This window comes from Bombus bifarius, unplaced genomic scaffold (assembly GCF_011952205.1).
Source record: "Bombus bifarius isolate JDL3187 unplaced genomic scaffold, Bbif_JDL3187 scf7180000008149_frag, whole genome shotgun sequence".
Classification (NCBI taxonomy): Eukaryota; Metazoa; Arthropoda; class Insecta; order Hymenoptera; family Apidae; genus Bombus; species Bombus bifarius.
Genome location: NW_022884476.1, coordinates 24,055 through 42,372, shown reverse-complemented (window position 1 = coordinate 42,372; position 18,318 = coordinate 24,055). Strand labels below are relative to the sequence as shown.

Here is an 18,318-nt window from a genome sequence, read left to right as displayed (position 1 = left end):
AACGTATTATGTTATATGGTATGATGTTATAAAGTATTACGTTATATGGTATGGCGTTATAACGTATTACGTAATATGTAGTATATTAAGTTATATGGTATAACGTTATATGTTATAACGTAATAACGTTATACGTTATATGGTATGACGTTATAACGTATTACGTTATATGGGATGACGTTATAACGTAATAAGGTAGATGGTGTAACGTTATAACGTATTACGTTATATGTTATAACGTTATAACGTAATGCGTTATATGTTATAACGTTATAACGTAATACGTTATATGGTATGACGTTATAACGTATTACGTTATATGTTATAACGTTATAACGTTATAACGTCGCTCCATATAACGTAATACGTTATGACGCCGCGAATCGCTCGATCCCTTATTTCTTTTAGGATAATAAGGGTAGTTGAATGAAATATAACGCTGTTGCTAACAGGTTATTATATATTTTCACAAACCAACAACTTCGGTGTACACAAAATGAATATTTAATATGAGATGACTACGAATGAGTGTGACCTGAGTCTCTAGACGGATTATCGTGTATATTGATGGATTTGTCGACTCACTGTATTCGAATTGCTGACCGCTTGACGAGATGCTTGATTGAGACTGTTGATTGAGACGCTTGGTTGAGACTGTTGATTGAGACGCTTGTTTGAGACTGACGGTTGAGACGCTTGTTTTAGACTGTCCTTTTCGCCCTTGTGTTTTTCCGGAGGAAGCTTGGTGTGGGTGTGCCCTTAGAATGAAGAATGCGGATTCGTTGCTCACACTTTTCATTAAGGGGGTGAGGGTAAACATCCGCGATGCCGATTGGTTATGACCACTGCTAATGAAGAAGGACATGGGGAAGTCTCCCACCAGCGTGGAACGGGGTGACTTCATTTTTGGGGAAAACCAGTCGCGTCTGGTGGCCATGTGTTCGGTTTTCCGTTCGGCGACTACCCGCTTCCTCCGTGAATTTTGAAAGTCTAATAAACTCAAGGACTTCTCCGAAACTCTTACAAACTCTAACCGAAAATATTTCTAGGCAATAGTTGACTGGCAAACGTGAGTTTATTGAGGGTCTGGCAGGCAGGCGATGGGCCGCTGGCTACTAGGCAGCGTCGGCTGGAATGCAGATGTTCCATGCGACGCAACATTAAGTAAATTTCTAAATAATTAAGAATATACTGTTTCTTATTAAATAGGTACGAAATGTTTTTATTAGCGAGAAGCTATTAAAAGTGATGGTTGACAAATTGTATCGATATACCACAAGTTGACGAAGTATACCAGTAATAATTTAACAAAGCAAATTCTTCACTGCGATCTTCGAGAGAAATTCCTTGGAATTGGAATTGTTGTAACGAACGCAGCTGCATTTATAACAGGCGACATAAGTAAACTCTTTTATATACTAAGCTATTTGATTAATGCTAAGTATGTAAAAAATCTAAAAAGCTTTTAAAATCGTATATTTATCATTGTACTATTGATTTTCTTACCATTTCGAAATGTACAATTTTGAGAATAATTGCTATATGTTCGTTCTTAAATAATGGAGCAACTAGTGAAAAAATAGAAGAAAAGGCGAAGGAACGATGCAGAATATTAATGATGCGCACGTGATTCATCTACATGTTTCAGTTTTGTTGTATATTTCACAATCGAACATTTTCTTTTCTCTTCTATCGTACTCTTGTATCTTGTGACGTGACTACTTCTCGTGGGAGATAAGAGCAAGACGAAATGCGGTTTCTAGCATTTCGCAAACAAAAAAGGACGAAACTGTTCGCTTTTCTTCTGTTTTCTTGTTTTTAAATAGAGATGAAAGATAAAAAGACATATCTACAGAATTTATTCTATTTCCATTACACTATTTTCATCTAAATCAATTGACTTACTTAATAAATTCTTCTTGTTTACAGGCATAGCTAACAGAGATTTGGATATTCTAATATGGCTTATTTTCATTCTTTTTCTTAGCTCTAATACTTTCTTTAAATCTTTCTCGCCAAACCTTATAAATTTAAAATTATTCACACACTGTAATTCATTATTCCAATTCAATAACATTTCACACTGAGTTGCATTTAAAATATCAGAAATTTCTGAAAAATAAAGGAGGGTTTGTACATCAGGATATATTGAAAATAAATTTGGCTGTAATTCTTTACCTATTCCACGTGTATGATATTCTCCTAGTTCTTTCTACTCTAATTATGTGTTCCCTCCTAGCATGCTGTCTACTCCTGTTGCTACCTATAGACCTTTTAATAGTAATTTCTTCCATTTCTTCATCATTTCTTGCTACATACCTTTGGATCAAATATAGAACTATAACTAATCACATCTTTAATGTACAATCTCTGTATCATCATGTGTATACATTTTTGTTTTACCTTCGTTTCTAACAAACTTGCAGTTAACTCTGGAGTATAGGGACACACGCCTGGAATCATATTGTTTCTGATCCACGATATTTTCTCTCCTATTGAATTCTGTTTTATCAAGCAGGACATTTCTGCCTTCTGTCTATTTGATATTCTGAAACAAAACACATTGTCCATTTCCTTCTTTATTACACAAAAGTATTATATAATCATATAAAATAAATGAAATGTACATAACAAAATCACATAATTTAATAGTAATTGTATTTACTTTTTGGCTTTTTTCGTAATAGCGATAGACTTTCTGTTATTTGGATGTATCATTTTCTTTGGCTTCAGGAATTCTTTTCTCATTGCAGTGGCCTATAAAAGACAACAACAAAATAAATTAGTTAAAATATTACCATGGCTATGAATTATTTCGATTATCCTAATCATCAAAACTCTAACTCAGGCTATGCGTTTACTCAATGTATAATCATGCACAGGCGAATCGTCGACAGTATCACACGCTTAGAAGCACTAATAGAGTAGACAAAACATCCTACATGCCACAGCTATCGAAACAATAACCAGATAGCAACGGATAGGCGTCTCTGATATACACCCGACGATAACCGCTTCAGAGGGACTAAAACCTCAGTACAAGAAGTCTCCCAAATCAGCGTTCTATACCTCTCTGTTATAACACTCCGAACCGTCACACACGGAGGAGATCACCGGTGATTTGTCAATTTCGTGATTTGTTGTGTCTCGTATGTGACAACAGCAACGACGGCGACGCCTATCGATAGTAAAGGTAATATCGAAGTATACCTTCTTACCATGACATTTCCGGGCTAACAAACTTCAAAATTGGTTTCTTTTGTTTCAAGATATTTTTAGCTATTTTTTTTAATCTTATAATGATAACCTATTTTAAAATGTGCAATGTTTGATAAATGTACATTAGTAAAATTTCATACGAAGAAAGTTTTTGGGAATCCGTATTATATCCAGCGAGCAGAAAACGAAGACTTGACGGAAGTTGACAACAATGGAGATAAAAGTCTTTATCGTAATATTGTTTTTATTGATTTTAACGTCAGATGGAACGGGTTTCGACAGAAAACGATCCACCAAATGTCAAAGAGGTAACGAGCAAACTTCAAGTAAAAACGAGCAGAAGTCAACACCCGATTATTATTATTACTGCGACTCAACAGAGTTTGGAGTAGTATTATACAAAAGATTCCGTATTTGCGTTCTTGTTCACCGTGCGACATGATAGAAATTGATTTCTCTTCCGCTTGTATCAGATGCGGGATGTGCCTTGCCATTGCTGAAAAGGTTGATCCTTTTTCACCGGTCTCGATTATCCTATTTCTCTTTATTCGCCTATTTTTTAAACACAAATATAGATTTTTTACGATTATTTATATTGTTCATGACATCATTTGACGAATTCTTCGAGAACTTCGCAAGGGAACCAAGACATAAATGATATTTAAAATGTTTATAGCAGTTCTGAAGTAAAGAGAAGCGATATTAGTTTGAAATGATGGATCATTTCAATGACTTTATTATTTATTGCCTTAATAGCTATCTACATATTATTTTAGTTGCGTTTTTCTTTTGGATCGGAAATGACTATCCTGTGTTTCGTCAATAATTTGTCTTGCTTCTCTTGGTGCATTTCTAAAAGTAGTATTGACATAAATGAATTTTTTACTCCAAGAGTCAACATCACCTTTTTTCGACTTCTCTTTTAGTTTACAAGAGTACAAAGCTATATGTAGGCCAAAACATGTATGTATTTTTTGATAAAAGATAAATTTTTATTCAAAATCTACGAGACTGCACGCAGATATTTCAAATTGCAGCGAATATTATCACGAATACTTCGCGTTAAACATGTTATATCTTTTAACATTTTCAGAGACGCGTAAACATCTGCAAGCTATTTATCACTTTATTCGATTGCATATTGTAGCGGCATATGAGTTATAGGACGATGCGAATCGAGAGTAACTCATGTTGTTGTTTTGCCTCGGGTCATTGATACCGTCTCGAGGTACGAAACTTGATAATAAACAAACTCCGGACAGAACAATATCGCCGCTACGCGCAACCGTCAACCGAAGTCGAATTTAAATTCGTTAGAAGGAGATCGTTAGAAGAGTACTGCCGATAGTTTTAAATACATTTGACTACACCAAATATCAACTCATTACTATATACGTCTCATCACTATATACACCAACGTGTTTAATCAACCTCCACATAACCGAGAAATGATTTCAAATTTGACCCACGTTTCTATCGACTTCGCTTTCTTCTTTATTTTGGAAGAAATGCACATTCACTATTTATCAGCTAAGCGAACTCGAAACGAATGAAAATTCCCAACCACCACGTAGACCAAAGCCTATCAGCCTTTTCCGAACCTGTAGGTTACACCGAGATTTTTAATTAATTAATTCGTTTCTTACAGGCTACAGAGTCTGAGAATAAAGAATTTTTTTGACCGTTTTGTTACGACCTATGTTAAAACCACATCATAGGAATAAGATAATAATACAGATCGTAATCATTATATATCGGCACATACTATCAATTTGATTGTGCAATTAAATAACATAATATCAAAAGTAATCAAATGTTGGGATACTTTTGCGCGATAGTGTATATGTGTAAAATAATATGATTCTATAAATTCATTCACAATAAATCAAAAACAATGTTGTGTTGCTTATTCTAGTAAACAATCCAACCATTTAACTGTAAGATATTTGGAAAGTTCATGTAACAAGCATACAATATGCCACCCGGAAGGTACCAACTACGTTCCTCTATGAAATTAGTACAAATGTTTCAAGACTTATATATTATTAACATTTCACGCAACGTTTTTATAAGATACGTTGATCCGTAGAAATGACCCGTCGCAGTAAATTTATACATAGATCAGAGTTAGAAAATACAAAAGAACGATATTTTCTCTGAGTATACGAAGTTAAAATGGTGTTGGACCCAAATTAATTGGTTGGAAAGAGGCGCCTTGAAGCGTACTAAAAGAGGTAGCTTACCTTGTTGAAATACCATGGAACGAAACCCTGTTGGGCAATGGGCATTCTGCTGTAGCCTGGAATTCCTTTTGCTCCCGTATTCTTCTTCTGTTTTCCGTGGTTTTTGTTACAACACTCGCGACGTTTTCATTCAAACGAACACACAACGCATAAACGGAGAAAAACAAACGTTGAAGGTTACGTCGCGTCACGCGAATCACTGACGCTACACTTATACGTTGGAAACAGAAACGAAACCGACGCGGGTGCAACACGGGGCCCGTGAAATATAAACTATCGAACTACGTATAATAGCACACGAAAGTATTTCTATTGTTTGTATATATATATATGTGTGTGTGTATATTCGTGTGTGTGTGTGTATTCATATATATATTATAAATTGGTTATATATATATATATATGTATAAGATTTATAAAATGAATGCTCGGTAAAATGTCTGTGATAAATAATTCCAATTAAAATAGAAAAATTTTTAATTGCATTGCTTCGACTATACACATACATATACTTAATGTGACTTACTTTGTATGAGAAAAATTCTGTTTGTCAATTCGATATCGAGAGCTGATAATGCTAACATACGATGAAACGATAACAGAAGAATCCGAATATTCAGAACTTTTCACGATATATGTTAAATAATATTATGAAATAAATTAAATAATTACCCCGCATTGCTTCCAGCGTACGTGTTCACGATTCTCGGCGAAACCGAATATGGCAGCAGGAAATCAACCAATCACAACTTCGGAAGAAAGTAAAGCGCGGGGAGAAATCGCGGCATCCAGCTTCCTGCGAATCTATTCTCGATCTCGATGTAAGCAGTAATCTTTCGATAATCGTTTTGCAAAATGGCGTACCTTAAACGAAGTGTATAGTAAAATTCGTATTTGAGGGACGCATAAATAAACGATATCAGGCTATTTCCCGCGAGAAATTCACGTTCGGTTGCAACATAACATATCACGTATGTATTTTCGTCGAAAACTGATTTCGAGGGACGTGTATATGTACGTATCAAGTTACTTGGCGAAAGTTCAACGACAGACTGTGACTTTAAAACAGTAAGTATGTAAGCCTATGTTTATTGTCCGAGAATTGGAAGAATCTGTCATGTTTTGTTTACGTCGGCTGTAATGGAGTGGTGTTTTTGTCTTGTGGTAACTGAATGTCTCAAACAACAAACTCGAGATTTCAATCGATCTTCGAAAAGAAGTCATACCCATTGGCCTTGGGTGAGTTGTGATTTCATTAACTTTTTAATTCATAATTGATAACATAAGGTTATTGTAAGACCGATGAAAATATGGATAGCAACCAATTGCAATTGAATATCTGGCCTGTCTTGCACTATTGAAATTTTGCAAGTCACTAAAGTTACCAGCATTAATATGTTCCCTTGCACAAGTTTGACGATAAAACAAATGAAATTTTACTAATTGCAAGTTATTTGATTATTCTATTTAACGAAAAATTATAAAATCATAAAATAGAATTCTATATAACCTGTAAATCGTAACTTGTCAATCTACTAGTACATATATTATAAATTGGTAAACTTTTGTGTGTGGGGGAAGGGGTGCTAGATGTAACACTGATGCGACATTTTGAAAAATATTTAATTATAATCATGAAAGGCGTTATTGAAACATTGAATTTTTATTAATGTTCCTTGCAACTTCGAGTTTGCGTACTATATTTAAAATGTACATAAGATATAAAGTATATTGACAAGTAACAGTCACAAAATTGTTTCAAATGAGGATAATCATCCCAATATCAACTTATCAATTGTGATCTGATAAACAAGAATTCAAAATACAGTTAAACTGTGTTCTACATACAATAATCTTTTTCGGATGAGATTTAAATATATGAACATATTGTGATATTTTGTCCATAATAACATGAATAATATAAAGTTTCGTATTACATATACTATATTTTTTAATATATTCTGCATATCTCATTTTATGACAACAGACAAGCAAACTATATTCCCATTATAAGCTTCGCTTTAATTTCGCATCGTTTCACCTGAATATATCGTGAAATTTCATCCCGTCAAAATTTTGCGTCAATCTTTTTTATCTTAAAGGATTAAAGACAGTTGCAAAACGCCACGGTGTTTCGGGGTTTGTTTAAATTTCCGCCAAATGAAAAAGAAGTTTCGCGAAAAATGGTAGTTACTAACGGCACGTCTGGTTACAATTTTCGTTTACAATACTTTTGGCGAGTAAATATGACGTACTGGGTCGATACTAAGTAGTCGGTCGTCCCTGAAATTTGAACTGTTGAGAACGAGGTAATAACAGGGCGACTGGTTTGTTGCTGTGTAACGTATACACGTTTCTGAATAGTTTTCTACTTTAAATGAAATTAACTGCTACCCGACGGAGTTTCGACGTAGCGATAAACACGCCACTGAAAAAAGCGACGAATGGGAATGGAAAATACGTAAAGATTTTTTTGACAAAATAAAGAATCATTTTGTCAGATTTCAAGAAGAGTTTGGGTAAATTCAATTTATGCTCTTTGCTACTTGACTTATGTTTATAACACTAAAAGTTATCTTTACAAGCAGCGAAGTGATTTAGTTTCATCCATAGTTCGGTTGCTTCCAATTTTTTCATTTTCACATTGCGTATTACAATATTGATGTTAAAATATTATTATAGAAAAACATGTTAGCAATTTAATTTTCTATTTGTTCTTTTCTCTGTTTTCCTTATTCTGTTTTTGGATTTGTGGTGGATGATTTAAATAATGACGTGACGAGTTGATACTTGATATTGTCAGATACATTTAAAATTATTCTAAATACAGAATTAATCGCGCGGGAGACAAAGATTTTGTAACGAATCCTAGCGACTGCCATTTGTCGTTCACGCGCTGTTGCCGATACCGGATGCGCTAATATCACGTAAAATAACAAAATAAAAAAAGAAATTTGAGGTGAAAAATAAAAAAAAGAAACTTTATTTTTTTTCTAACAACAATTCACTTTACAATCCACTTCCAAACTCTAGGCGTGACTTTCCAAGACTGAAGCTCTTATGATTTGACTTTCGATCGGATGCGATTACTTTCTTTTGTCATCCCTCAACATCCCCACCATGCATTTGCATTTGCTAGGCGTCCGCGACCGTTGCCACGTGCTCTTTCTTCTAGAACCTTCGGTGAAAGGATCGTTGGGATGTTGATGGTTCATTAGACACTTCAGCGATATTGCCGCCGATTGTCGTCGAGTGCCGCCACATCTTTATCTCCATCGTCAGTCCATCGGATTTGAAGTATGCCGGTCGTGACACTAACATTGTGGCGTCAGAGACGACGCGTTTTGACTCGCGAAAGGAGTTATCGGTTTGCTTCGACCACTCGATTCGCCGCGAACAGCTCGTACGTATCTTTGTTCGCGGATCCGCCTAGTTTGTTGCACGGGTATACGTTTATATTGACACCGGTGTTCACGAGGAAAGAGATCCTTGGTGCCCTGTCCGTCACGAAAATGCGACGGGATACTAAAGCCATCGCCACATGCCGCGTTTACGGACGGCTGGTCTCGTTTCACTGGGTCCAGTTGCAAGGGGCCCGGCACTTCCTTGCGCGGTCTCGAAAGGTCTCGTGGTAATAGCAGAGACCAGACTTCTGCGGTCTGTCTTTCGAACTTGATATCAATCTTGCCTTCCGTATGTAGAATAACGATGTGAGGTGGATAGTGGGTGAAGGTGCCCACAAGAAGTACTCTTGATGTTCAACAAAAAAGTTAATTAAATTATTAACAATCAACAGTCAACAATTTATGATCAACAATTAACGACTAACGATTAACTGTCAACAACAATTAACGATTAACGATTAACGATTAACTATCAAGAGTCAATAATCACGTATCTCTAATTGTGTTTGCTTCGCTATGACGTCTAACCTTTCGCACTCCGCAGCTCGGGGCAGAATGAATCTTTGATTCGAAACCAAATGGATTCTTTTCTTTGTTGGCCCTCGATATCCCCACTACGCACGCGTTTATTAGATGTCCGCAACGGTTGCCGCGTATGCATTCTTCCGAATATTCGGCGAAAGAACTGTAGGGATATCGATGGTACATTAGGCGTGTCGGCCTTACGCTTTGAAGGTATAGCGCTTTGTGTCGCGAAGCCGTTGGAAAGTTCCATGGTCGAGTGCCACCACAGATACATGACGATTAGATACAAACGCTTCAAGTATTACAATTAATAGCTGATACAATTGCAACAAAACAGATGTCCTTTATGCAAGACTACTGAAATTACACAGCTACAATAAAATAAGGAATACGTCTGTACTATGGGAAACATAAATAAATATACACATAGTAGCTTATACAACATGTATGTGGAGGACGATTAAACGTGTTGTTGATTAATGACCAGACGAGTTGATACTTAGTGTAGTCAAATGTATTTAAAATTATTTGCAGTACAGAATTAGTCGTCGTTCGCTTAGTGTTGCTCGATATGTGTATACAAGGTAATGATCGTGTTCTTTTATTTATACTCGGGGGAATACCGGAAACTTTAAATTCAACCTCGGTTGACGATTGCACGTAGCGGCAACATTGTTTTGCCCGGAGTTTGTTTATCGTTACGCTTTGCTTGTCACGTAAAAGTAATGGGAAAATAATAATAAAAAAATGTTGGGTTCTTGAACCAGAGTTCGAGATACCTTTATTCTATAATAGGATTACAAGTGTGCGATTAGACTGTTACCGAAAGACTGAAGCCTCGATCAAGAACCAGCCCTTCTAGATGTTCGTTTATCTTATGCCTACGTGCCGAATTCATAATCCTTTATTTTGGGAGTCGGTGTCGTGTGCAAGGCGGTTCAGGTTTCCTGAGGCGGTTGGAGATATTTGTTGACGTTACATTCCCCCAGTGTTAGAGTGGGGCTGGTCCTCCAGACTCTTATTTTCGGTGTAGTGCCCCCTTTTGTGCGTTATGTGAATATGTGTTTAAAGGTGCGCTAGGTATCTCTATTGGTCTAGAGATATTGCTTATACCTGTGTCTTTTTTTTTGGTTTTACAACATAATACGCGAATACATAATTTGGAAGGTAGGCATTTGCTTATAATATCGAATAATCCTATTTTGTTAAATATACCCATATAATCCTATATATAATCCAATATATAATTCTATTTTGTTATATATATATTCCTAGTAATGCTAGATCAATATAACTAATAATTTATAAGACACTTAGTTCCTATTTCTTAAGACTTCTAATTCTATGTTCATAATTAAGAGAGTTTACTTCGTTGGAAATTTGATTGAGGTGCATTCTATACGATTATACATTATTAATGATTTTTGGAGCGTTTTCAATTTTTGTTAGGATTTCTTCTAGACTGTCAGTTAAGGGTAAAGCTATAGTTTTGAGATTTGTTTTGTAAGTTATATTGGTTTTTAAGTTATTGTTTTCATCAAAAAATTTATCTATATTTTTATTCATTAATTCTAAATTATCGTTATCCAGAGTTACAAATAGACTTCTAGAAATGGATCCAACAAAATTCAATGACCCTCTTCGGTAACAAGTGTGTGTCATAAATTTAATATGCATGATTAAATTTCTTTTGCGAGCGCGTGTAATCATTTCATTGGAATACGGGCATTCACTTTTAAAATGTTCTGTTAACATTAGTCTAAATCTCTTAATTTCGCTGAGTTTTGCATATATATCCTTAATGTCTAAACCTATAATTACGTTTACAGATTCGCTATATAAGTATGCATGAGCTAATTTTTCTTGATATATAGAACTACCGTTAAGGGGTATAACGTTTAGCTTAGCTAACTATGAAGAAGGTGAAGATCGTCCTGGAAAGTAAGGTTTAATACGGTTACCATGTATTTTCCTAATCGAGTCATTTACTATTATTTCATAATAAGGGGTTTTTCACTTTTTCAATGGTGTATGGCCCTGGCCATTCAGTATCTATCTTGTGTTCTTTATGATCGTTATGAATTAATACTAAATGTCCTTCTTTAAAAATAGATTGAGGTTTGGCAATTTTAGAGAAGTTCCTAATAAATTTTCTATAGTATCCAGCTAGCCCAAGGAATGATTTTACATCTGTAGGACTTTTTGGTAGTTTGAAATTCTTTACTGCTTCTATCTTTTTAGGGTTAGGTTTTACTCCATCTGCTGTCACTACATGTCCTAGATATTCTAATTCGGGCTTTAAGAATTCACATTTATCTGGTTGTATTCTTAGACCTACTTCCCCGAGTCTTTGGAATATAATGACTAAGTTTTTAGTATGTTCTTCTATCGATTGCCCGAATATAATGATATCATCGAGATAAACGAAACAATGATTGTTAATCAAACCTCTTAACGTGGTATCCATCATTCTTTGAAAGGTAGCAGGTGCGTTCTTGAGCCCGAATGGCATTCTATTATAGTGGAAGTGTTCTTGTGGTGTGCTAAATGCAGTGTATTTCTTTGAATTCTCGTCCATGGGTATTTGATGGAACCCTGAGGATAAGTCTAAAGAGGAGAAATATTTCGCATTTCCTAGCTGTGATACTATATCGTCAATGTCAGGTAGTGGATACGCGTCTTGGTCTGTTAGTTCGTTTAACTTCCTAAAGTCAATCACTACTCGCCACTTTTGTTTCCCTGATGCGTCGATTTTCTTTGGAACGGCCCAGACAGGAGAGTTATAGGGGGAGTCGGAGGGTTCTATAATCATTTTGTTTAACATTTCAGTCAACTGTTTATTTATTTCGGTTTCATGATGTTCGGGAGGACGGTAGGATTTTACGTTGATGATCTTGTTAGGTAGATGATACATTTACACTGTACATGTGAATGTGTGTGTAAGCGTCAGAGGGCGTCCAGGTCTCAGTTGAGACAAAAGACGATTGGAGGCTGTTAGGAGAATCTAGAAGAGTTGGTTGACAACAAGCGTGCGTGCAAGAAGGTTATCGAAGTCTTCAGAGTGTAATATATATATGTGTAGCTGCTGTGTGCGAAATAAAGTAAACTATTTGTATTTTCGAATCCTCTCTATACCTTAATATGGTAGCAGAGCGTGGTTACTAGTTTTGCAAGCTATTTAGTGCGTAGTTTTTAGTCTTGCGAGTTTAGTAAGGGAAGAAACGTTCAAAGAATATAAAATAAAAGAAAAAATACTTCAAGCACGTAGGAACGCTTGAGCAAAGAATAGGAAATCAATTAAAATGGAGAGATCGGAAATTATGATATCGATATTTGATGGTGAGGGTTACGGTATGTGGAAGAAAAGAATAACGATGTTTCTGAGGTATAAAGAATGTGATATTGTTATAACTAGAGTGAAGACTGAAACAGACAATCCAGACTGGGATAAAAAGGATCTGAAGGCGATAAATATAATTTACAGTGCCTTCTCAAATAGACAATTAGAATATATTAGGGAAGAAAAAACAGCGTATGAAATAATGAAAAAGTTCGACGAAGTGTACTTGAAAGAGTCGACGGCACTAGATCGTGTGCAGAAGGAGATTGGAGAAGATAAGTCTTGATAAATACAGTGATTCAGCATCGTTTTTTAGCGATTTTGAAAAATTAATAAATGAATTAAAAGGTGCAGGCGCACAAGTGAGAGAGAGGGAAAAGCTGAATTACATGCTAAATACGTTACCCGAAGAGTATAGCTACATAGCGGATATAATAGATGCAGTGAAAGAAGAGAAACAAACGGTAGCGTGCGTGAAGAATAAAATAGAAATAGCGGAAAAGAAAGATAAGTCTAATCGAGGAGAAATGAAAACTAATGCCTTTGCTGCAAAAAAGGAAGGATGCTTCAAATGTGGAAGAGTGGGATATTTTGCATGAGAGTGTCAAAATGGCGTCCAAGCGGGAAGCAGTAACAGTTATCGGCGTGGGTCAACACGTGGTCGCAGCAGAGGAAGAGGAAACCATGGCAATACGAACAGGGGGCGTGGAAGCTTCCATCGTCAATCAGCAGCCGGCACGAGCGAATATGGCAACTCAGGAGCAGGCACATGGATGGCAACAGCGCACGCAGCACACAGCAGCGAGATGAACGAGATAAGTGGTAACGAAATAACATGCCTATTAGATAGCGGTTGTACCGATCACATTATTAACGATGTAAATTATTTTGATAAATCTATCGACCTTAAAGAACCGGTAAATATATGTCGGGTTTACATTAGAATTAGGGTTAGGGGCGTGAAACAAATCTTCGTTTGGGTTACACGTTGTCGTTATGCAATAGAGAAGACATTGACTAGTGTAAATACGATTATTATAGAACCGGACAAGTAACCGTGGTAGTTAGGTACTCGAGAAACTAATGACAATGATCCTAGGTTCAATAACGAATCCGCGGTCGACGGGATGATAGATGAACGTACTCACAAAATCTAAGTCGGACGCGTAATATTCACTGGTCGTAAAGAGTTACTCCTTTCATCAATGAGATCGCGAGCGAGAATGTCTTTCCCGTCCCGATCATGCCACAGAGGAAAACTATAATGGGGTGTGTCTAAGGACACGAGATCATCGGATTCGTCGAGAAAAGCCTTCGTTCAGAAAGTAAGGGAAATTGGCGTTGCTGCTAGTTGGTCAATCTCCATATCGGTGGTTAGAAAAAGATGCTAGCCGCCCTCGAGGGAAAGTTGCTAGTGGGAGACGCCGCTCGTTGAAAAATATGTCTCCCCTATCTTCCCGTAGTTGGGACAAAGACTGTTTGTCTGTTTGAAGGACTTTAGTTAACTAAACCTTAAGATTTATAACGGGCCCTCGAGCTAGCCGAACATGTACTGCGGAGACGCATCGACATCTGGCAATCATCTTACTCGAAGAATAGGGTCTGCGTGTGGCGAGCCACAGGACAGAAACCGTTGGAATGTTTACTGTCGCGTGTCGCCACGAATATTTCTTTTAAGGAGAGCTATAGAATTACTCCATACCTTTGCTAGGCAAAGCGTTCATCCCGTGACCGCGGCTACGTTCGGCGACTGACTGTCGCCTCGAGCCCAAGCTCATTATCACAATTCTCGAATAATTACAATCGGGTTGAATAACTACAATTGTTCAATTACAGCCATAGTAGACTCTAGGTTACAATGTTGCGGGATTATCCAAAATTCCAAAGGCTCCGGTGTTCTTTCATCTCCGACATATATATTTGGGCGATAATAGATCGATAAAGGCAACAAAAGTATGAAATGTTATAAGCTATGTTGAAGCATTTGGAAAGCGAAATAAAATAAATATGAATAAAGTTTTTTATGTGAAAGAAATGTCCGCAAACTTGATTAGTTTCGGCAAGTTAACGGATAATAATAATATGGTTATTTCAAAAGGAAATATTGCAAAAATAATAGATGAGAACAATAAACTTACAGCTTTAGCGGTCAAAGAGAATGGTACATATAAAATAAAAAGTATATTGAAAGGAAGAAGCACTTAGTAAACAGTGGCGAACGTAGTGATATGAGTAAAAAGGAAAGATGGCATAGGATGCTAGGACACGTAAATTTTAGATACTTAAATATTTTGGGCAAGTAAAGAGCAGCTAGTGACAGGCATACCGAATAAATTTGAAAAGGAATTGTTGAAATGTAAGGTGTATATAGAAAGTAAAATTCATAATTTATCTTTCAAAAATAATCGAACTAGGGCTAGGGAGATAATGGAAATTATTCATACGGACGTGTGCGGTATCTTTAAGACTACCGGATTAAATGGAGAGAAATATTTTATTTTATTTATCGATGATTATAGTAAAATAGCTAGGATCTATTGTATAAAATCAAAAGATAAGGTCTTTCATTCTCTCGTACAGTTTGTAAATGAAGTTGAGAACTTAACGGGCAAGAGGTTAAAAATATTAAGATGCGATAATGGAAGAGAATACTTAAACAATCGAATTTATAAATTTGCTAGGGATAAAGGTATCATAATAAATAATTGTCCAACATACGTACGTATGAATTAAACGGGACAGCGGAAAGGTATAATAGAACAGTGATGGACATGGCGCGTTGCTTGTTAACGGAAGCGAAATTACATAAAAAGTACTGACCGGAAATAGTATGTACAGCGGTGTACTTGAAAAATCGAAGACTAGCAAACACTGCAGAGAGAAAGACACCTTTTGAAATATTCTTCGAGAGAAAACCAAGTGTTGAAAATTTGTATCTATATGGAAGTAAAGTTTTTGTAAGAAGGCCAGAACAAAAAAGAGTTTCTAAATGGGATAAGAAGGCAGATATGGGAATTCTGTTAGGATATAGTGAAGTAGGTTACAGAGTCCTATTAGGTGGAAAAATAACAGTAGCGACATGTAGAGGTCGTAGAAACAGACAAAAAATGTATCGGTTTTGAGGAGAATTCATTCGATGCAGTTAGCGATGATAGTAAAGATAATTATTTATTGGACAGCATGAATAAGGAAGAGTTAGAAAGTAGAGAAGATGAAAATGATAATAGTTCTGAAAGCTTAAAGATTCCAAGGAGATCTACACGTAATAAGAAAACTCCAGTAAGGTATCCAGAAAAGGAAAACAGTAGTGAGATTCACGCAAATTATTGTAGAGTAGATATCCTTTGTACATTTGAGGAGGCGATTTGTTGTGAAAATAGTGAAGATTGGAAACAGGCTATGGATAAAGAAATAGAGTGTCCCTATAAAAACAAAACTTGGAAATTGGTAGAGAGAGTAAAAGGCAAAGAAGTATTAGATGTAAAATGGGTTTACACGAGAAAATCAGATGACAGGTATAAGGCTAGATTAGTGGTAAGAGGATTTCAACAAAGAAACGTAGTCGTTGATGACATATATTCTCTTCTCTTCTATCATATTGTTGTCAAAATGGATTAATCATTGAGCAAATGGATGTAAAAACTGCCTTTTTAAATGGCGAAATAAGTTCGGAGGTATATGTAAATCAAGCAAAGGGATATGCAGACGAAACGAATAGAGTTTGTAAATTATCGAAAGCGCATTATGGGTTAAAAGAAAGTCCGAGGAACTGGTATGAGTGTTTTGATAGGTATGTGACGACATTGGATTTTAAGAAGAATAACATAGAGTTGTGCCTATATACTCATGGAGAGGGGGAAAATGTTGTTTATTTGCTAATATATGTAGACGATTTGTTAATCTGTAGTAAAAACAAAAAAAGGATACAAAATGTAAAGAAGTTATTAACTGATAAATTTAAAATGAAAGATTTAAGTGAAGTAAAAGAATATTTTGGAATAAATATAGAGTATGATTATATAAAAAATGAAATGAAACTAAGCCAAACGAAATACATTGAATCATTAGCGAACAAATATAAATTACAAAACAGCAAATTGTACTGTACACCAACGGAAACAAATTTAAAAATTGAAAACGCTGAGATAAATAGAAATGACATTGGATACAAGAACTTAATTGGTGCATTGCTATATATTAGTACAAATACCAGACCCAATATAAGTTATAGTGTGAATTATCTTAAGTAGATTTCAAGATTGTTGTAGCGAGACACATTTTAAATATGCTTTGCGAATATTGAAATATTTGTACCGAAATATTGAAATATTTAATATTAAAGATTTAAGATTACATTAGAAAAGGAATGAAAAGTGTGAAACGATAGATTGTTATGTGGACACTGATTGGGCAGGAGATCATTTAGATAGGAAATTTACTTCTGGATATGTAATTAAATTGTACGGAAATGTAATCGGTCGGAAATCTAAAAAACAAAGGTGTGTGACAAAAGCCTGGACGTATGTAGAGTATGTAGCTCTATCGGAAGCGGTGAGTGAATTAATGTCTATTAGAGAAATTATGAAGGTCTTCAATGTAAATCTAGACAATAACCCTGTAAAAATTTATGACGATAACTCTGGAGTGATAAGTATAGCAAAGTACGGAAATTTCACAAAAAATTCTAAACACATTGAAGTTCATTACCACTACGTTCACGAATGCTTAAAGAAAAATAAGATAAATATAATTTAAGTAGGTACAGACGAAAATACTACATAGATTCTCCAAAAGGTTTTTCTATGTGCGATAGTCGAATCAAAGATTTGAATTTTTCGATTTGATCTACAGTGTTTATATTTTCAATAATGTTAGAAATTTGGACTGAAAACTTACCACCATTGATAAAGCATACTGGCGTTGGCTTTCCCTCGAGGTATACAATTTTTTGAACGATTTCTCCTGATGCGAGGGTTGGTTCTTGCTGCAGCAGAAGGGTATTATTATCTAATTTTAATGTTTTATTGGAGAGTTCGAATCGATATTGATTTAAACCAGGTAAGCCTAATATGCCGTCTTCTATGATAGGGAAATTATCATCTACTAAGGAAAATTCTATCTCTTTGTTGAATAAATTTAGTTTAATTTTGTAATTGGATTCGTATTTGGAATGTCCCATGGAGAATTTCTATGTGTCTGGTATTATTGTTCTTCCTGGGTAGCATCCTCGTTTAAGCAAGTTGATTCCTGCTCCCGAGTCAACGAGAAATCGCAATCCTGGTCGTCCTGGTAATTGTAGTCGTATTGTGGGTAGTCTTCCTGAGGTAGCATTGTTAATTCTGATTGTTCTTGATTGTGGTTTATTCCTGAAGGGGCTTTTGTTTGAGGCGGTATTCGAAAATTTTGGCATTGATTGGCAAAGTGTCCCAATCGATTGCATTTGAACATTTCGTTTGTGACCTTTTGTTTAATGGTCGATTCTCAAGCTTTGTAAAATTATTCATTCTTGGTTGAATGCTTTGTGTGGATGGAGTTTTGTTATTCATGTTACTTGTAATCATGAAGCGGTTACCTACTGGACGAGACG

The 18,318-nt window shown here is 35.7% G+C and overlaps 1 pseudogene; it reads right to left on the bottom strand.

Moving 5' to 3' along the window:
- Positions 1-1,460: 1,460 nt before the first annotated feature.
- On the bottom strand, positions 1,461-5,507 carry LOC117208664 (annotated as a pseudogene).
- Positions 5,508-18,318: the final 12,811 nt, after the last annotated feature.